General features: G+C 51.5%; 1 protein-coding gene across 2 annotated transcripts in view; it reads left to right on the top strand.

Moving 5' to 3' along the window:
• The first annotated feature begins 1340 nt into the window (after window positions 1–1340).
• EMP2 (epithelial membrane protein 2) overlaps window positions 1341–21656 on the top strand; it is a 45608-nt gene continuing 25292 nt past the window's right edge. The window contains exon 1 of one of the 2 annotated variants that reach the window (XM_061401116.1): window positions 1341–1431. The gene's annotated coding sequence lies outside the window, so the exon portion shown is untranslated. The remainder of the gene's footprint in view (window positions 1432–21656) is intronic. The other variant, XM_061401115.1, reaches the window with a different exon arrangement.

Here is a 21656-nt window from a genome sequence, read left to right as displayed (position 1 = left end):
CACAAGTCCATTGCCTTATGTTCGGGGGTGAGTGTAAGTAACGTTAACTTGTTCAATTAAAAGCTTAAAAACGTACTGTAATATTGTTGTGGTCCTGTTTTGGAACTTCTCCAACTTTTTCAACAGTAAACCCTCCCTCCCCACCACCGCTCACCGCCCCCCAGATGGGAATCAGGCCCCTCTGACCTTTTCCTTTATCTCACAAGAGCCTCCAGGGCAGATTAACCCTTTCAGTCCCAAATGGGGAAACTGAAGCTGGAGAGAAGTTTGTCTTTTGATGTCGTTTCCAGGGACAATAAATTCCAGGACTGTGGGTTCAAAACACGTGTGGTGGTTTGTGTGAGGCAGACTCTGCGGGAGTCCTAAGATGGGGTCCCTGGTTGCCTAGCCACTTCCCACCAAGGTCAGGGACTCTTAGTCAGAAAATAAAAACAAATATAGCTTAGATTGGTAGTGGTTTAGTTGCTAAGTTGTGTCCCACTTTTGGGACCCCATGAACTATAGCCTGCTGGGCTCCTTTGTCCATGGGATTTCCCAGGCAAGATAACTGCAGTGGGTTGCCATTTCCTTCTGCAGGGGATCTTCCCCACCCAGGGATCGAACCCAGGTCTCCTACATTACAGGCAGGTTCTTTACCAACTGAGCCATCAGGGACGAACTTGCACTTAACCAACCATAAGTACCCTCCAGAACTGAGTGTACTGGAGGTATGACACGTCACTGTGTATAAAACGTCCGTTCTCTTCCCTGTCATCTCCAGCAGCTTAGATTAACTGAATTTAGATTAACTGAGTTTAGATTAACTATGTACCAGGCACGCTCAGGTATGACCATTTCCAGTCTTACAGTAACCTAAGGAAAGCGGTTCTACTGTGACTTCCATTTTCAGAAGGGGAAACTGAGGCAGGAATGATTAAAGAAAAAATCACTACGTTGAGAAAAGGGCCAGGGAAGGGGTGCTAATGTAGGGAGTCGATTCCACAACGCTGGTCCTTAAGCGTTACGGGAGGGGAAGAGAACGGGGAGAAGACGGGCAGGGGTGGAGGGAGAAGGGCGAATGCAGTGCAGAGAGCCTTCGAGCACCCACTCCCTCCTTCCTTCCCCCCCACCCCCACCCGGCTACCAGCTCTGCCCCAAACTGGCCCAAAGGAGCGCAGGGAGGCGGGCTGGGGCTGGGGTCGCTCCCCGGCTCCGGCCTTCCCCTCCCGGGTCCCCCACCAGCCTCCCGCGGTCCCTCCCCCTCGGCTCTCCCGGGCTCCTGACATCACGCCCCGGGAGGCGGGGTCGGGGAAGGAGGGGGACGTGGGGAGGAGGCTCGGCGCCAGCGAGAGGGAGGAGGGAGAGCGCGCAGTCCCAGCCCAGAGCTTCAAAACAGCCCGGCGGCCTCGCCTCGCGCCCCAGCCCGTCGGTCGGTCCAGCCGCCCGCGTCCGGTGAGTCGGGGGCGCGCCCGGGAGCCGCGCGCTGGTCGGGGCGGGGGGCGCTCCGGGCAGCGAGATCCGGGGCAGCACGGGGCGCGAGCCCCTGCAAGTACCCGACGCAGGGAGATCCCTGCGATTGGGGTGGGGGGCAGGGAGGGGCCCCTTCCCTGAGGAAAATCCACTGTTCCTCCGCCAGATCGCACGCGGGCCGGCTTCCCGCCTGCGCCCGGCCCGCCCTGGATCCCGGATTCCATCTTCCCACCCCCGGATTGCTTCCTTCGCCTTTCGCGCCGAGGCGGGCGGGAAAAGTTTGGGGAGGAGTCAGGGCGACTCCCCTCGCCCCCGCCAGCTCTACTCCCAGGGCTCTGGGATCCCGGGCCGCCCCGCTCTCGTCGTGTGAGAGTCCCCGGCGCCTTGGCGCGGGTCCCCAGCCTCGTGGGAGCGCGCGGGACCTGCTGCACCCAGGCTGGGTCGGTGGGTCCCTCTTGGCCCCCGGCGGCGGCGGCGGCTCCGTGGCGCCCCCCAGCGGCGAGGAGCTGCTGACTTCGGTCTGGGGCGGTGGATGGGCTTGGGTGACGCCTCTGTCCCCTCTCCCCTGCGGTTGGACTGGGGAGGAGCATTGAGGGCCCCACCCATAGGTCCAGAGCGACGGGAGGCTAGCGTTCGTGTATAGAAAGCCTATACACTCTTCCCAAACCCAGGGTCCTAAACCCACCGGTAAAGAATCTGCCTGCAATGCAGGAGACCTGGATTTGATTCCTGGGTTGGGAAGATCCCCTGGAGAAGGAAATGGCAACACACTCCAGTATTCTTGCCTGGAGAATCCCATGGACAGAGGAGCCTGGCGGCTACAGTCCATGGGGTCGCAAGAGTCGGACACAACTTAGCAACTACACCACCACCACCAAATCCATTCCGGGGAGGCCCTGTTTGGGGGCTGACACGGGAACCTCAAGAATGAGGGTTAGGTGGGGGCACCTCTACCTGCGGGAGACCCCACATTGCAAAGCCCCTCCCTCCAAGCCACCGAACCCACCTCTGACTTTGGAACAAGAATGACAGCCCCGTTTCAGGTTTGGGAAAATGGTCAGTGCCCCCTCCCAGGCTCCTAAGCGGTGCATGTGAAGTGTCCTGGGGGTGATCTTTGAACTTAGCTGTATCTAAAATGCAGAGAACAGGTAAAAAGTGACAGGCAGGGTGAGGAGTAAGGTAAGGGGCTTGGAGAGGGTCTTGAGAAGCCAGCGGCCCCAGTATTGTATGCCTTCACTGATAGGAGACACTTAGAATAGGCGAGTTCATAGGGACGGAAAGTAGAGTAGAGGTTAGCTGGGCCAGGGAGAGGGATGGGGAGTCCTTGTTTAATGGGTACAGAGGTGGGGAGGATGCAGGGATTTGGGGTATAGATAGTGGTGATGGTCCTATGACATGGTAAATGTATTTAATGGCACTGAATTCTACACTTAAAAGTGGTGAAAATGATTAATGTTATGTTCTGTATATCCTGCCACAATTAAACCGAGTCTGCAGCCACCTCTGTGCTTCAGTCTGAATCAGCTAGAAATCTGGGAGGCCAGTCACGGTTGCCGGCTACCTCTCCCCAGAATTTGGCCTCAATATAAGGAAGTGGAAGAAGGGCGAGGAAGGGACTGAAGCCAGGTTTCCCCAGGAGTCTGGAAGGGACGAGGAAGGGAAGTGAAGCTGATAGAGCCTCTGCAGGGCACGGCATGCTCCAGAAGCCACCCCCCACCCACCCCACCACCCTGCACCAGCTCCTACACGCTCCCAGGCTGCAGGTGGGAAGAGCCAGGCCAGAGACCTTAAGTCAGTTTCTCAAGGTCCTTGGGCTAGTAGGTGCCAAGAGCCAGACTTTGGATCTCCGTCTGTTTTCCCCAGTCCCTACTTATAGTGACACCTGGAGATGCCCTGGTGGGACTTGGAGAGGCAGGGGGAAGACCATTCTGGGGAAATCAGGGCCCCGATGCCCACGGGGCCCTTGGCAGATGCCAAGCCCGAGGCAGAGGGAGGGCATGGGGGTGGCAGGAAGGTGCAGAACCTGTTTTCCCACCTAGGGTTTTTGGATCAGCGTCCTCCACCCTTGCTGGGAATTGGGGAGTGGGAGGCAGGGAGTGGGCCACATAGCCTGTAGCTGCCTCTGTCCTTCCAGTGGGGAAATCGAGATTCACCCGAAATCTGGGAACAAGTGACTGCGTTGGAAGCCACAGAGTGGGGGCCAGAGGGCGGGTGAGGGCAGGGCCAGGCCGGTGGGCACTGATACTGCGCTGCCCCACCCAGAGGGGAGAGGCCAAGCCCTCTTCTGCCTTCCAGGCCCCAGGTTAGGGCACAGTTTATGAGGGGCTTCCCAGGTGGTACAGTGCTTAAGAATCCACCTACTAATGCAGGAGACATAGGAAATGTGGGTTTGCTCCCTGGGTCGGGAAGATCCCCTGGAGAAGGAAATGGCAACCCACTCCAGTGTACCTGCTCGGACAATCCATGGACAGAGGAGCCTGGTGGACTCCTGGAGTCCATGCGGTCACAGAGTTGGACGAGACTGAACACACACAGCACACAGAGGGGCTGGCAAAGGTCCATGGCAGCCAGTTGTAGATCCAGGGCACAACCATCCTGTCCTCCCTGCCACTCCCCTGCACACACAAGTCTTGTCTGAAGCCCTTTGTTTATAGAGTGGAAGTGAATGTTTCACCTAGATTTTCTGTCTGCCTTGTGCATATTATCTTCAGGGCGGGAGCTTAAAGCACGTGTGTGCGTGTGCACAGGCTCTCGATTTTCCAGCCATGGGTGATTCCCAGGAAGGCTCAACGGGCCCATGTCTCATCCCAGGCCTGCCCTTACTCCCCTGCCCTCCGGGGCCTTCCTGGTTGACAGGGGCATAGTGGAGGCTGGCTCTTTGTCACAGTGAACTCCGTCAGACGTGACCAGGAAGGGAAGTCTGTCGAGACAAAAATACAGGAATGCCTTTCCAGGCCAGATGGGGTGGTGGTGGATTGCTGGCTGCTTGGCGGGATTTGTTTGGAAGGCAGAAGTCCAGCGGACTGTCCTGGGGAAGGCAGATTGGTGTGTGTGTGTGTGTGTGTGTGTTGCAACATGTGGCTGCTGCCCAGCTTTGTGGGCAAATGAGGCCTCTGACCCTGGCTTCGGGGGCTAACGTGGCGCAGAGGTGGGTTCTCCAGTCATGGGGTGGTGACAGCCATCCCTCCAAAGAGGGAAGCAGAGTCCTTCCAGGAGAGGCCATTAAAAGCTGACGGCAGGACTCCAAGACAGGGGGGTGGGCTCCAGGGACCTCTTACTGGGCGATTGGCAGCAGCAGCTGGGGAACCAGGGCAGCTGGCACCTTAGACAGAACTGGGACCTGACCCTTGGATGTTGGCGTCATCTCATCCAGGGAAGAGCAGGGATGGGGTGGGGTGCTGGAAAAAGGAGGCGCCCCTTCTCACCCGGCTTCCTGCAGGAGTGACCCCAAAGCGCAGTTTTGGCAGGACTGGCCTGTGGCTGGGGATTGTCAGATGCGTCTGGCTCTTGTTAGGGACAGGCCGATGGGGGAGTCTAAAAATACCCAAGGCAGAGCTGCCACCCAGCAAGAGCACCGGCCTGTAACTGGGCAACCACGGCAGCACTCGCTGTCCCAGCTCCAGTCACTGGGGCTCTTCCAGGCGGCTAAGCCCTGGGAGAGGCTGGGAGGCGTGAGAGTGCCCTGGGCCTCTGTGGGCTAGGATCAGAGTGTTTCAGGGGCATAAGGGCCTTAGTACGGATATGAGAGTTGGACCGTAAAGAAGGCTGAGTGCCAAAGAACTGATGTTTTCAAGCTGTGGTGCTGGAGAACATGCTGGAGAGTCCCTTAGACTGCAAGGACATCAAACCAGTCAATCCTAAAGGAAATCAACCCTGAATATTCATTGGAAGGGCTGATGCTAAAGTTGAAGCTCCATTACTTTGGCCACCTGATGTGAAGAGCCAGTTTACTGGAAAAGACCCTGATGCTGGGAAAGATTGAAGGCAAAAGGAGAAGGGGGTGACAGAGGAGGAGATGGTTGGATGGCATCACTGACTCAATGGACATGAGTTTGAGCAAACTTCGGGAGATAGTGAAGGACAGGGAAGCCTGGCGTGCTGCAGTCTGTGGGGTCACAAAGAGTGGAACGTGACTTGGTGACTGAATGACAACAACAAAGGGCCTTAAAAGTCCCAATGTAACTGCTAGGGATGCTCAGAGAGGAGGAGTGACTCACTCAAGGTCACTCAGCAGGTTGGCAGCAGTACCTGGGCTAGAACTGGGTCTGGGGACTCATTGCCAAGGAGCTGGATGACTGGGAGTTGCCAGTGGGTTCCTAGGCCAGGTCCCGTTATGGTCCCCCAGGTCCCAGGGACCCTTATGGCACGTGTCATCCATCCAAGATGTTGAGTTTCCACGCTCGCGTGCTGATCAGTGACAGGTGGGCCAAGAGCAATGGGTCAGTTCCCACTGGCCTCAGGTCACTCCCAGCCAGAGCTGTTGGGCTCTGGGAATATCATCCATCCTCAGGCAGGAAGTAGGAAGACTTGGGGGCTGGAGAAAAGCCGTCTTCCCATCTGAGGACACTTGGTTTGTTCACATGGTATCTCCAGGGCTTAACAAGGAGTTGTTGACCTGAATAGTTAAATTCCCAGGACTCTCACCTTTTTGGGAAGCTGGGCTTCAGTTGATCTAGAAAGGGACTGAAGGTGAAGAGATTCTCCCAACTTCCTGCCCTCCTTGGACAGGTTAGACAACATCAGCTTCTAGAAGCTTCCTAGCACTCCTAGGTCTAGAGCTGAGGGATATAAGCTCTAGATATTTGGATATTTGGTGCCAAAACTGAGCTGAGAAATTTGGGTGTGAAACATCTCTCACCCTGCAGGATGCAGAGAGGGACTGGTTAAGTCCCTCAATGCAAACTGCTTGTAAGCCTAAGATCAAGTAAGTTTGTCCAATAGAGAAGTCCCTTTGAAGGTTTCCCTTTCTGATGCTTTTGATCACAAACTTCTCTGGAGAGCTTTTTTTCCTTAAAATGAGCAGGCAGATGCTTTGCCCTCTGAGCCACCAGGGAAGCCCAAAATGAAGTTAGTTAACAATTTTTGCAATGAATACATGTGACCCAAAGTCTCATTCATCTTATTCTAATGAATGTTTCCCAAAGTGTATTATCACTGGTGGTAACCAAGATCATTTTTAGAAGTTCATAGCTGAATGTGAAACAAACAAAAAGAGTAATTATGTCTTTTTCTCCATTGATATTTGGGGGAAAAAAAACACAAACAGAACACAAACCCATAGTTTCACTACTGCATAGGGTGAAACACTGAGGTTGATGTTGTAAACTCATTTTTTGAAATAATGGAAAGGTGTCATTAATAAGCAATGATGATCCTTGGGTTTGGTAAAAATCTTGGTGACTGCCTTCGGGGAGATGGCAAAAGTGTAAGTGTTAGTCATTCAGCCTTGTCTGACTCTTTGTGACCCCATGGGCAAAGAGCCTGTCAGGCTCCTCCATCCATGAAATTTTCCAGGCAAGAATATTGGAGTGGGTTGCCATTTCCTTCTCCAGAGATGTTCATCCCTTTGACAACAGTCTTGAATTATCTGTGAGCTCCCCGCCCAAGCTCCTCTTCTACAAAGAGGCCCCAGCGTTCAGCTTCAGACTTGATGTGCCACTCAACTTCCGAAGGAGTCTCTGCATCTTTGATGAGGGTCATCATGCCCTCCGATGCCTTGGACGGTTGTTCCGGGGATCGGAAGAGTTGGAATATTGATGTTCGTGGAAGTGGCTAAAGGTGTTTGTGGTTTGCCTGAACCAAAGGAAAGCTGAGGGAGCATCTGGCTTGCCCACTTTCATCCTGGTGGCTGCTATCACATGACTCTGGGCAGTGAGCCGTGTAGGCAAAGGGGGATTTCCCTTTCTTCAAAAGAGGTTTCAGTTCCACGAAGAAGATGGTGGGTACAAACATGTACGTGCCAGGAGCGGAGTTGCGAGATGGGGTTTCAGGGGAGCCCATGCCGTGGTGTGCAAGAGTTTCCTTAAGCCTTTCGGACTGGAGATGGGCTTGGAAGAGTCCCTAGAATTCCCCTGGGCAGTGATAGCTCTGGGTTTGCAGAAAGGAGGGAGAGAAAAGGCAGAGGGTGCAGGCAGAAGTCTTGCGGGTGCAGATGCACGTGTCTCGTTAGCCTGCAGTGCACAGCGTGGGAGAGGAGGGCAGGCCTGGGGGCCGAGCTGGATGGTGGAGATGAAGGGGGCTTCCCTCCACATCCCGATGAACCTGGCTGGGGAAGCAGGAGTGATGATGTTCACACTGCAACACTGGGAGGAAAAAAGAGAGAAAGGGAAAAAGTGGAAGCATCCTAGAAGCAACTAAATACCCATTGGTCACATTAGGGAGTATTTTACAGAAGTTAGGGCTTCCCTGGTGGCTCACACGGTAAAGAATCTGCCTCCAATGCAGGAGACCTGGGTTCGATCTCTGGGTCGGAAAGATCCCATGGAGGAGGGCATGACAGCCCACTCCAATATTCTTGCCTGGAGAATGCCATGGATAGAGGAGCTTGGTGGGCTACAGTCCATGGGGGTCACAGGGTCGGACAAGACTGAGCAACTAACGCTTTACAGAAGTTAAAAAGAGCAAAATTCAGGATCTTCCCTTGGCAGTGCAGTGGTTAAAACTTGCACTCCCAATACAGGATTCTGTCCCTGGATGGGGAACTAAGATCCCATGCAGAGTGGCCAGAAAGCATAAAAATAAAAATTAAAAAAAGACAAGATGCAAGGTGGGGGTGGGAGGGGTAAAATAGGTGGAGGGGATTAAGAGGTACAAACCTCCAGTTACTAAGTAAATAAGCCACCGGGATATAATGTATTTAACCATTAGATTTATCATGATGGCTATTTCATAATGTGTGCAAATGTCAAATCACAATGTAGCACGCCTGAAACTAACATATTGTACATCAATTATATTGTCAATCAAAGTTGTTTAAAAATTTAGATCTCAGAGAAAAAAAACTTGGAGGTTCATCTCTGTGTACCAATGTAGAAAGGTCGATAAGTAACAAAGGTATATATGGGAAAATAGGCTATTTACATAAAAGCAAACCAAAAGTAACAGTGTTCCTGTGGCCTCATATGTGTTACATGTATGCAAGGAAAGTGACTGGAAGGACATATCAGAATCAATCAGTGTGGCTACCCATGGGAATGGGGAGAGGAAGGAATGGACTGTGGGACTCCAGTCTTGTTTGTTTCTGAGAAAATATATTCAAGAGTTACGTAAGTGTGGTGGTGGTGGTGCAGTTGCTAAGTCATGACTGACTCTTTTTCGACCCCATGGACTGGAGCCTGCAAGGCTCCTCTGTCCATGGGATTTCCCAGGCAAGAGTCCTGGAGTGGGTGGCCATTTCCTTTTCCAGGGAATCTTCCTGACCCAGGGATGGAACCTGGGTCTCCTGCATTGCAGGTGGATTCTTTACTGTCTGAGCCACCTAGGAAGCCCTAATATGTGTCCGTGAAGTTCAGGAATAATGAAATAGTCTTCCCTGAATTTGGTAAGCAGTGTGAGTTTTGCAGGTTTGGAGTGGGGAGCTTTTAGAGGTGGGGGGCAATGGTAGATAGACTAGGTGGGGGCTGTGTGGCAATTCAATGGCAAGGTAACCAGGACGTGTGCCATGCAGCCTCCATGGAACGTGCCCCTGGAAACGTCCCTTTGTGTACCTCTCCTGGCCGTGATGGTTTTCCATCTGGATGCTGTTAACAGACAAGTGGTAGTTTGGGGAGGGGGTAATGTGGTACATTTAGGGTGTGTTAAGAATCCACCTGCAGTGCAGGAGATGAAAGAGACTCGGGTTTGATCCCTGGGTTGGGAAGATCCTCTGGAGTGGGAAATGGCAACCCACTCCAGTATTCTTGCCTGGAGAATTCCATGGACAGGGGAGCCTGGTGGGCTACAATCCATAGGGGTCACGAAGAGTCGGACTTGACTTAACAACTAAACAACAACAAACTCTCGGACTCTGCAGACCCTGTTCCATTGGATGGTTGGTTGGGTCCCATCACATCCGTCTTTTTAACAGACATCTGAGTCCTCTTGAAAAAATCCTGGTCCTTTGGGCCAAGAAAGTATCTTTGCTGCTGATGTGTTGATGGAGGTCTTAGAGGCCTGTGTTCTTCCTCTCAAGTCAACTTTGTCAGTCCCGAGGGTCCTGGACCACACGAGGGTCCTCTGCCTTTAACAGCCTGGTCACAGAGAACAGAACTCACCCCCACCTCTGCCCTGGGCAAAGCCATCTTGATTCCTGTGTTTCAGATGTGTGTGTGGAATGGAGAAGGAATCCTCTTTCTAAGCGGTGATCACTTCCATTACTTCCGACGGTCTTCGTTTGAGGGACCAGCTCTTTTGAGTTCCCTGGGGTTTCTCCAGGACCCTCTAGCACAGAGCTAAGTGTGCAGTGCGTGCTCAGTTGTATTTGATGCTTTGCGAGCCCCTGAGCTGTAGCCTGGCAGGGTCCTCTGTCCGTGGGATTCTCCAGTCAAGAATACTGGAGGGGCTTGCCATTTCCTCCCCCAGGGGATCTTCCCCACTCAGGGATCGAACCCATGTCTCTTGTGTCTCCTGCATTGGCAGGCGGGTTCTTTACCACTGAGCCAACTGGGAAGGGTGCAGTAGGCGCTCAGTAAGTCTCTGCTGTGTAAATAGCTGGGGGAGGGCGTCCTCCCAGGAGTCGCTGGTTTTCCTGCTTTTCAGCCCACCCCCGGGAGGAGTGGCAGAAGCGAGGCCCCCTGCCTTGGATGAGAAGCAGGCAGGAGGCTGCAGAGTGGAGACGGGTGGCGTGGGGTAGGGCTGAGGGCAGCTGCTCCCCCCGCCTGCCTGCCGCACTTGGGTCAGGCCCAAGTGGTACAGTCAGCATCCCTCTATGTCAGCATGACATGGGGTCACATTCTTCTAGGCCAGGGCCCTAAAGAGGCTTAATCATCGGCCCTCCCAGAGTGCGGTCTGCACGCCCACAGGCATTTGGAGATGATTTCTGTAGCATACAGGCAATGTTACAAACTGTAATACGCTCTCTCTTTTTTTTTTTCATGTATTACTAAAATGTCAGTCACTTGGCAAGTGATATTGACTTTCCCTTTACAGTATAATACACATTGAAGGGGCTTCCCTGGTGGCTCAGTGGTAAAGAATCTGCCTGCTGATGCAGGAGATGTGAGAGACTCGGGTTTGATCCCTGGGTCAGGAAGATCTTCTGGAGGAGGAAATGGCAACCCACTCCAGTATTCTTGCCTGGAAAATTCCCTGGCCAGAGGAGCTTGGCAGGCTACAGTCTATGGGGTCGTGAAGAGTCAGACACAACTGAGCACATATCACTATCACAAAATAGTGAGTATAATTGTCTGTGCTGCTGTTTTCATTTTCCTGGGATATTTACCCAGGAGTGGAATTGCTGGGTCCTATGCTAACCAGGTGATGAAGTGGTAAAGAATCCATCTGCTAATGCAGGAGACGCAAAAGACGCAGGTTCGATCCCCTGGGAGATCCCCTGGAGGAGGTAATGGCAACCCACTCCAGTGTTCTTGCCTGGAAAATGCCGTGGACAGAGGAGCCTGGTGGGCTGCCGTCTATGGGGTTCATAAGGACTCGGGCACGAGTGAGCACATGCACACATATGGTAACTCTGTGTTTAATTGAGGACCAGCTAGACTTCCCACAGTGGCTGCAGCATTTTACACTCCCAACAGCACTGGATGAAGTTTCTCTACTTCCCCAAATTTTAATTCTGTGCCCAGCCCTGTCCTGGCTCCTAAGAAACTTCCACTGGTAGAATTCCTAGAGGTCTAGAAAAGGTTGCAGGGGGCCGGGATCCTGGGTTTAAGCAAGGGCCTATCAAAGGTTCTGGGCTGGGCTGGGCCCAGCTGAGTAGGGGGGGGACGGCGGGGAGGAATGAGGGGCACATGGGGACCACGTGCGAAAACTGGAAACCATGGAAGGCAGAGCCCTCCATAGCGCTGTTTTCTGCAGGACCCTGGACTGATTTTAGGTTTTGCTGGATACCGCATCTTGTAGTGTGCTGGTCTCTCAGTTGTGTCTGACTCTTTGTGACCCCATGGACTGTAGCCTGCCAGGCTCCTTTGTCTGGCAGGAATTCTCCAGGCTTGAATACTGGAGTGTGTTGCCATTCCCTTCTCCAGGGGATTTTCCCAATCCGGGGATGGAACCCGGGTCTCCTGCATTACAGAGAGATTCTTCACCGTCTGAGCCACCAGGGAAGTCACTCAGCAACAAAGTGGTTCTCTTTCCAGTTGTCTTTCGGCTCTTCTGATTCCATCAAGGGGAAGATGCGTCTCTGACTGTAATTTTCCTTCTTCTCTCTTTTTTTTAAAAGCTATATTTCTTTTTATTAGTCACAATATCACAGGCAGTGTGCACTCTTTGTGTCTGGCTTCTTTGACTCAGCACAAGGTTTTGTGAATCATCCATGATGTACATGTAGTAGGAGTTCCTTTTGTTCCTTTTCATTGCTGAGTAGCGTTCCATTTTATGGCCATGTCACACTCTGGCTTTGTGTGTGTGGTCATGACGCATGCTTGCAGAGTCTAGTTCCCTGACCAGGGACTGAACCCGGGTCTGCTGCAGTGAAAGTGCAGAGTCCTAACCACTGGGCCACCAGGGATTCCATCAGGGGGAAGATGCTTCTTCAATTCTAGCTTTCCTTCTTTAACCTGACAGAGCAGGTCTCCACACAGCCCTTTGGAGGACAACAACACTGAACCAGAACTTGTGAAATTTTTTTAGTGGGGGTGGCTATTAATTTTCACAATCAATCAATGTGGCGGGTCATGCTGATTTTCCATTCCCAGGGAGCCAGAAGATTTCTTCTTGAAATACATATATTTCTCTTAGAGAGTGGATTTATTTAATGACAAATATGAAGTAAAATCTTACAGTGGTACTCAGGAAGGAGGTGAGCCGATGACTGGAGTTTGGAGAAACCTTCTAATGTTTAGGGCTCAGTTCTGAGGTGCTGTGTCAGGAAGTGGTGAGGTCTCCAGTCCTGGGGCTCATACAAATGGAGGCTGGTTGCTATAAAAATAATCCAGGCAGAGGCTGGGGCAGGGGTGATTCTGTATGATCGCACAGCACCCTTAGCTGAGACTGCATGAGTCTGCGATTCTCATTGTGTGGGGTCCACTTCCCAATTCCACGGCTGGATGGTGTCATAGCTGCAGATGCATATCATCAGAGGTGGCCCAGCTGGACGGGCAAGTTGTCTGGGGGGCTGCCTTTCTTTCCAGCCAGGCAATCTCACAGTTCCCCGGACAACCCGGGGCATGCCGGTGGCGATATGTTACAGGGTGATTCCAAGTTCATGGGGACCACTCCCCAGCTGGCTCAGCATCTGTCCCGATCTTGGATGTTTAACAGAGCGCATCCCTTCCTTTTGTTCCTTTTTCATTGCTGAGTAGGATTCCATTTAATGGCTGCGTCACACCCTGGTTTTGTGTGTGTGTGGCCACCACATGGCTTGTGGGATCTAGTTCCCTGACCAGGTTCCCTGACCTAATTAAAGGACATGGCCTGCCAGCTCTCGGGTTAGTGAGTCTGTATGGGCTGCATAGGTATTCTAAAGGAGAGCTGCTATTTTAGTCAGGGTTCTCCAAGAAACAGAGCCAACAGAATGTGTATACATTTGTGTGGCAGAGGATGTGATGGTGAGATAGCGTCACTGACTCAGTGGACATGAATTTGAGCAAACTTCAGGAGATAGTGAAAGGCAGGGAAGCCTGGTGTACATGGGGTTGCAAAGAGTTGGACATGACTTAGTGACTGCACAACAACAACAACAATAACTGTATATGTGTGTGTGTACACCGCTCTCCATATGTACATATATGGAGAGAGGTTTATTTCTAAGGCATTGGCTTATGCAGTTATAAAGGCTAGCAAGTCCAACATCAATGGGTAGGCTGGGAGGCTGGGCACCCAGGGGAAAGCTGATGCTGCAGTTCAGCTCCAAAGGGTGCTGGGGGTGGTGGTGGTAGTGGGTGTAAGTGTTTTGTTCTATTTGAACCTTCAGCTGATCAGAGGAGGCCCACCCACATTATGGAGGGCAATCTGCTTTACTCAAAGCCCACTGATTTAAATTTCATCTCATCCAAAAACACCCTCACAGAAACCCTGTGGCCCAGCCAAACTGACACAGAAAATCAACCATCACAGATGCTTCAGGTGGACTAGACACACAGCATTAAATAAGACAGTGCTGTGTTGTGCTTAGTCGCTCAGTCATGTCCAACTCTTTTCAACCTCATGGACTGTAGCCCCCCAGGCTTCTCTGCCCGTGGGGATTCTCCAGGCAAGAATACTGGAGTGGGTTGCCCTGCCACTCCAGGGATCTTCTTGACCCAGGGATCAAACCCAGGTCTCCCGAAGCCCTTTTAAAATCATTCCTTTTTAAATTCCCTCCCAACCCTCCAAGGAGAAAACCTCAGTTTTGTACTATATGTCTTTAATAGAGCTTCCCAAACACATGGAATGTCCTGTTGCTTCAGCAAAGAAAGAGAAAGCGAGCCTTGGGCTCAGAATTTTGAGCAGCAACAGTTTCTAGCTGGAACTGAGTAACGTTCTGTGTTCATTGTATGTTTCTTTCTTCCCCATCGATTGCCATCTTTCCATTTTGGTTGTGATATAAGGTTTCCATTTGTAAAGAGGTACGTTTAAAAAGTGAGTAGGCTGCTGCTAACACAGGTGGTACACGGATACACCGGAGATGCTGCACCTGGTGCTGGAATGACTGGTTTGGAGGGACATTGACGCAAGCACAGTGAGGACGGTGCCTGAGGAGCCCCTACCTGTCCACACGGCTTGAGCTGCCTGTTGTCTGTTTGTACTTCTTCCCTGCTGGAGACAGCTGGGTGGTTTATTTCCCCTGGGTGACTGCCCCCCGAGAATGGCAGTGCATGAGGGGACGATGCTGACTCTGGGGATGGGAAAGGTCTGGGGGTGGCAGTTCTAGGATCTCCTTGACCATGGTGGTGGCTGTGATTGGTGCATGTGCGTAGCACTTGTTGGGTGCCAGATGCTGTTCTAAGCACTTTCGGTTTATTATCTCCCGGTGGTCCTAGGAGGTGGGCGTACCATGGTCATTCCCATTGTACAGATGAGAAAACTGAGGCACCGGGTTGTTAGGCTGCTAGACTTTGGTCCAGTCTGGCTCTGTTTATGCTCTTCTGTGTTTTGCACATATTACTTCCTGCTCATCTTCTCCCCTTTGTCCCCTTCGTGTGTTAACTTATCTGGAGGCAGAGGCCTGGCTTCCTGGTCCTGGGGCTCCCTGGGTCTGGCCAAGTTGTAGGCATTGATTCCCAGTCCCTAACTTGCTGGCAGAATTCACCCAGTTTTAAATGACAGTTTAGGAAAGATGGAAAAGCTGTTAAAGTGAGCACCACTGATCTCCTGGGGGTTACTTGGAAGTCACTAACACGAGATGCTCTGTGAAGGGAAGAGCATCCCTAACCTGATGGATGTGAGGATGACAAGCTCCCTGAGTCTGACACCTGCCTCACCTCAGCCACTTAATCCAGATGACATATTGAGTGCCTGCAGGTCCCAGCCTGCTCTGGGCTGGGGTGAGGGTGTGTTGGGTAGCATAATTATAGGGAGCTCCTTGGATGACAGCAGCCAACAGGGAGCCCTTTAATTGATGGGGTCAGACAGCAGTCATTGGCAGAATGGTGGTTATTAGCTCTTCTGCCAAAGCTGTGCAAATTAGCAGACACTCACCAAGTGTTTGCTGAGTAACCCTGGGCACTGGGGATATGTAAAGCATGGTTTCTGTCTTTGAGGAACCCTGAATCTAAGGACAGTGTTTCTCTTGTATCAGTTAGCTCTTGCTGTGTAACAAACCGTCCTGAAATGCACAGGCACGTCCCAATTCATTGCCCTTCACTTGATTGCACTTTGCAGATTCTGTGGTTTTGTTTTTGTATTTTTTTTAAAAACAAATTAAAGGTTTGTGGCCACCCCATGGTGAGCAAGTTTGTCAACACCGTTTTCCCAACAGGGTTTGCCCACTTTGTGTGTGTGTCACATTTTGATAATTCTTTCAATATTTCAAACTTTTTCATTGTTACAATATTTGTTGTGTAATCTGTGATCTTTGATGTTACGACCACGATTTGCTAAAGTCTCAGATGATGGGTGCTTCCCTGGTGGTTCAGGCAGTAGACCGTCTGCCTGCAATGTGAGAGATCTGGGTTTGATCCCTGGGTCGGGAAGATCCCCTGGAGAAGGAAGTGGCAACCCACTCTAGTACTCTTGCTTGGAAAATTCCATGGACGGAGGAGCCTGGTAGCCTACAGTCCATGGGATTGCAAGGAGTTGCACACGACTGAGCAACTTCATTTCAGATGATGGTCAGCAACTTTTGCAGTAGAATATTTTAAAATTAAGGCATCTACATTGTTTTTCTTTTAGGCACGATGCTATTGCACACCTAATAAACTACAGTGTAGTGTAAACATAACTTCTTAAAAAACTTTGTTTTTTAATATCTATTTTGGCTGCGCTGGGTCTTTGTTGCTGCCCACAGGCTTTGACAGGCTTTCTTTAGCTGTTGCAAGCAGGGACTGCTCTCAAATTGCGGTGCACATGGGCTTCTCCTCGCAATGACTTCTCTTATTTCGGAACACGGGCTCCTGAGTGTACACACTCAGTAGTCGTGGTGGACGGGCTTAGTTGCCCTGAAGCATGTGGGATGTTAGTTCACTGACCAGGGATCAAACCTCTGTCCCCTGCCTTGGTAGGCAGATTCTTAACCTGCGGACCGCCAGGGAAGTCCCATCTAACTTTTATGTGCATTGGGAAACAAAAAAATCACGTGACTCACTTTATTGCGATATTTGCTTTATTGAGGTGGTCTGGAACTGAGCCTGTAATATCTCGGAGGCCATAATGTCTTAAAAGAGAAAACACTTATTTAGTTCACGATTCTGCAGGTGGGCAGTATTGGCTCGGCTCTGTGGGGCTCTCACATCTCTGTGGCCAGCTGGGGGGTCAGCTAGGAGCTGGCTGGCCTTGGGAGCCCCTTGCTGGAGAAAAGCTCGTCTCTGCTCCATGCAGTCTCCTACCATCAGGCCAGGCTGGGCTCACACCTGTGGTAGCCAAGACAGGAGGTACATGAGGTCTCTTGAATCCTGGGCTCAGAAATGGCCCTTTTGCTGCCTTCTGTTGATAAAAGAAATCACCCAGGTTCAGTGGGTGGGGAAATAGATTACACTTCTTAATAAGAGGACTTGATTTGCTAATAACATTTTGTTAAAACCTTTTGCACATATGAACATGAGAAGTCTTGGTCTGTATTTTTCCTGTTGTGGAATGTGTTGCCTGGTTTGAGGATCAGGATGATCTCTGCAGGCCTCATGGGATGAATTGGGAGCTATTCCCTCCTCTTAGACTTTTTTGGAATGTATGTGTAGAGTTGGTATTGATGTTGTTGACATTTAGTTGCTAAGTCATGTCTGACTTTTTGCAATCCCATGGACTGTAGCCCTCCAGGCTCCTCTGTCCATGGGATTTCTCAGGCAAGAATACTGGAGTGGGTTGCCATTTCCTTCTTCAAGAGATCTTCCCGACCCAGGGATCGAACCCGCATCTCCTGCATTGGCAGGCAGATTCTTTACCACTGGGCCACCAGGTAAGTCCAGAGTTGGTATTATTCTTCCTTTAATGTTTGACAGAATTCACCAGTGAAGCCATCTGGACCTGGAGTTTTCTCTTTGGGAAGGGACTCCAGAGCCTTGATAAATACTTCTTTCTTCTTGTGTGGCCAAACGAGAAGGAAAAGTCTGGCTCCACTTCTTTATTTACTTATTTTTCAATGTTTTTTTCTGTTGAAGTGTAGTTGATTTACAATGTTTGTTAACATTTTTGACTTCTTAGCACAGCCCCTTGAAATCTGGCTCCTCCTTTCTCCCTCCTTCTTTCCTGCCTCCTTCCTTCCTTCAGCACATTTATTGAGCACCATCTATAACCGAGGCACTGTTCTAAGTGCTGAGAACAGTGACGTGCAGAATCTGCTGGGTCCCTGACACTGTGGCGGGGAGACAGGTAACCCCCAGATGACAACTACAATTGAAGTGGGCTGGGAAGGTGCTAAGAGGAGGAAAATAAAGAAGGGCTTTAGTTCACTTCACTAAAATGGTTACAGGTTTGCCAGCGAGCTGACTTTCCAAGCTGATGCCTTTTTCCTACTCTCTCGGTTTTGGGGCCCCACCCTCCGCTCTGGGTTTCCCCCTTCCCCTCCCCTCTCGCAGCCCTTCCTCCCTGGTGCTATTTCACAGTTACTAGTGGCTGGGTCTCCCATCCAGCCCACAATGCGGGGATTTCTTTTCCCAGGTCCTATTTTCCTCTGGGTGACGGTGCTACCCATATTTTCAACTGTCCCGGGAGCATCTCCACGGCTGGTAACTGGACATTTCTACCACCAATGACCTGTTCCCCTCATCCTTCAAACTGCTCCTCCTGCTCCAAGCCAAGGACATCAGCAGAGCCCGTATCTACTCTGAGCCCCCAGAATCCTTTGCCTGACCCACCACCCATCACGTTTTTATCTTTATCTGGACCCTCTCCATTTCCTTTTTAATTTGATAAATTAATTTTTAAAAACGTTTAATTTTGTATTGGGTTATGATAGATTTAGGTGAACAAGGAAGGGCCTCAGCCATGCATATACATGTATCCATTCTCCCCCAAGCTCCCCTCCCATCCAGGCTGCCACATAACATTGAGCAGAGTTCCCTGCAGGACTTCCATGGTGGCTCAGACAGTAAAGAGTCTGCCTGCAATGCAGGAGACCCAACTTTGATCCCTGGGTCGGGAAGATCCCCTGGAGAAGGAAATAGCAACCCACTCCAGTATTTTTGCCTGGGAAATCCCATGGATAGAGGAGCCTGGTTAGGCTAAAGTCCATGGGTTGCAAAGAGTCAGACAGGACTTAGTGATTAAACAACATAGAGTACGTCCTTGTTGGTTATCCATTTTACATACAGCAGTGTGGGCAAGGACCTGGTCCTTTTCTCACTGGGGCTTCTCCAGCAGCTCCCCCAATTCTCCTCCTCCTCACCCATCCTTCTGATTGTGGAATGTTTTTCCTCTAGAGATAGGTCTTATTCCTTCCCTACTTCAAAGCCCGCCCTATCTCCCTACTGCCTCCAGGGTAACACTCAAACTCCCAAGCCCCGTCGAGCTTCTCACCCAGCGTGGAGTTCTGGCTCAGCCCTGGGGCCCTGCCCAGATCTTCTCAGGCTCACTCTGGTGATACTTCTGTGCCTTGGAGCATCCTGTTCCCTTTGCCTGCAACACCCTGTCCCCACGGCTCTGCCTGGCAAGCCGCCCGGCCTCTGAGATCCAGCCCAGTTGTCACTTCTTCCATGAAGCCTCAGATGCTGCCCCCACCCTAGCACAGCGCTAGTCACCCCTTCCTCTGCGTTCTCATAGCACGCAGGTCATCATACCGTGCCTATTTGTTTACATGTCCCGTCCTTTACGTACCGGGCAGCTCCCAGGAGCTGTGGAGCCCGCCTTTCTCACCTGTGTGTCACTAGAACCTGGGAATTGGTGGACACTCCGTGAATGCTGGTTGCCTGATTAACTGCTCCTTTTAAAAACAACAGAGCGCCTACGGCCGATTCATGTTGATATATAGCAGAAATCAACACAATATCGTAAAGCAATTATCCCTCAATTAAAAATACGTAAATTAAAAAATAAACAATGGGGAAATTCCCTGGCAGTCCAGGGGTTAGGTCTCCATGCTTCACTGCCAGGGACCTGGGGTTCAATCCCTGATCAGAAAAGGAGACAACGCCCCCCAAAAAATGGATGACAGGCTAGTGATCCGAAGGCTGGGGTTTGAGCCCTGACTCTGCCACCTGCTAACTGGATGATGGGGACGAAGCCTTCAACTTGACTTCTCGGCTGCAAAGTGGATCCTAGTCCTTGCCCGTCCTTTTGACGGGGCTGTCACTTTACTGACAGGTATTTATCCCATGTGCAGTGAAGGGAAGCCCTTCAGCCTGGAGGACTCATGAGTGACTTTGTGCTCTGCTTCCCGTGTCCCGTGTCTTCCCTGGTGGCTCAGAGGTTAAAGCGTCTGCCCGCAATGAGGGAGACCTGGGTTCGATCCCTGGGTCGGGAAGATCCCCTGGAGAAGGAAATGGCAACCCACTCCAGTATTCTTGCCTGGAGAATCCCACGGACGGAGGAGCCTGGAGGGCTACAGTCCACAGGGTCACAAAGAGTCGGACACGACTGAGCGACTTCACTTTCTTTCACTTTCCTGTGTCCCCGGTGTGTGTGACAAAGCGTGTCCCAGAGTGAGGGCAGATAATGATGACCAGCCTCCAAAGCCATGTGTGGACCCAGGACTTTGGACCGATCTCTTGATCAGGCCGGAGGATACCTGGATCCCAAAAGGGAAGAGAAATTCAGATTTAGGGTGGGCAAGACAGGGTTTCTCTGAAGCCAGATTGTCTGTCTTCAGATCCAAGCTCCAGCCTCTGCTAGCTTTGTAATCTTCTAGAAGGTGCTTAACCTCTCTGACCCTTATTTTCTTTACCTAACTATAGCATCTATATCATAGCTGTTTTTGTGAAGAATGCCTAAGTTAACGTACAAAATGAGCTTAGAACAGTGCCTGTCACATTCCAGGCAATAAATAGGGGCTATCGTTATTGTCAATGCCATGGTTATCATTATTCCAGTGGATTGAAAGGCTCAGGCCTTCACAGACAGAACCATCCTCAGCGGCTTCTGCCCTGGAGCACTGCCAAATCCCAATGTCCTCGGCCTGTTGCCATATTTGGACAGAGCCAAGTGTTGGCTTTGTGCCCAGAAACCCCAACCACAGTGAGCATAAAGCGGGGCCGCCCGGGCACAAAGGGCTTCCGCCATCCCTGGGTCATCTCTGATGCCTGGAGATTCCAGGCTGGCTGGTGTCCAGATACGAGGGCAGGAGGCTGAGCTGACCTCTGCCTTCCTGAAAACAGGCCAAAGCCGCCATCCCCTCTGAATGCCAGGGGAGCTGGGCTGGGGGTGCTGGGTTCCAGCCAGCCTAGGGGGGAACTGCCAGCTTCAGAGTGGGCCCGGGGGTGCCCCTGGCCGCGTGGCCTTCCCCGGCCTGCTGGGCAGGAGCTGTGGGCGGAGCCCTGCTGGGCTGGGGGACCTCAGACACCAAACATCGCAGGTTTGTTTTGCAAAGTTCTAGACCTCAGGACTGTCCTCTTGCTTGCAATTCTGGGAAAAGGCTGCAGCACAGCTGAGAATGGGCTGTGGCGTAAATGGTAGGAAGAACCCCTGAGGGCGGGGTTGGAATCAGGTGGACAAGTGGTCATCTCACAGCGTGTTCTCACCCCGCGGGAAGCCGCCACCCTCTGGCTCCCCGGCACATCATGACCGAAGCCAAAGCAGCTTCCTTTAGCTGCAGCAGCCAGGGCTGTGCTCCTTGCGGGGGGGCTGGTGTTTTTGTGAAGAAGAGGAGGGGAGGGAACACTCACATCGCCCTGGGGAAGCTCCCTTGGCCTCTCTTCACCTGAAAGACCCTGCTGGTGATGTCCCACCATAAATGACAAATAAGATGGTGCTTCTGGGGGGAATGGGGGGCCAGGGAGTCAGCAGCAGGACCTTCTCCACACCCAGTGCTGGACGTGCAGCACACACACAGAGACGCAGACACAGACACAGAGACACACAGAGGCACATAAACACACACAGACACACACACAGAGACAGACACAAATACACAGAGACACACACAGAGACGCACAGAACCACATAAACACACACACAGACACACACACAGAGACAGAGACACACAGAGGCGCAGACACAGAGACACAGAACCACATAAACACACACATGGACACACACACACAGACAGATACACAGACACATATACAGAAACATACACACAGAGACACACACATAGACACACACAGATGCACACACAGACGCACATACACAGACACAGACAAATACACAGACACACGCACAGACACCTATACACAGAGACATACACACAAATACACATGCACAGACACAAATACAGACACACACACACACACACACACAGACACACACATAGAGACAGAAGACACACACACAGACCCAAACACATTTCAAACAAAGCTGGGTCCAAGGTGTAGCAGGAGGGCACCTCTGCT

The sequence above is a fragment of the Bos javanicus genome, chromosome 25, assembly GCF_032452875.1.
Source record: "Bos javanicus breed banteng chromosome 25, ARS-OSU_banteng_1.0, whole genome shotgun sequence".
Classification (NCBI taxonomy): Eukaryota; Metazoa; Chordata; class Mammalia; order Artiodactyla; family Bovidae; genus Bos; species Bos javanicus.
Note: the sequence above shows the minus strand (reverse complement) of the source record. Positions and strands in the feature narration are given on the sequence as shown.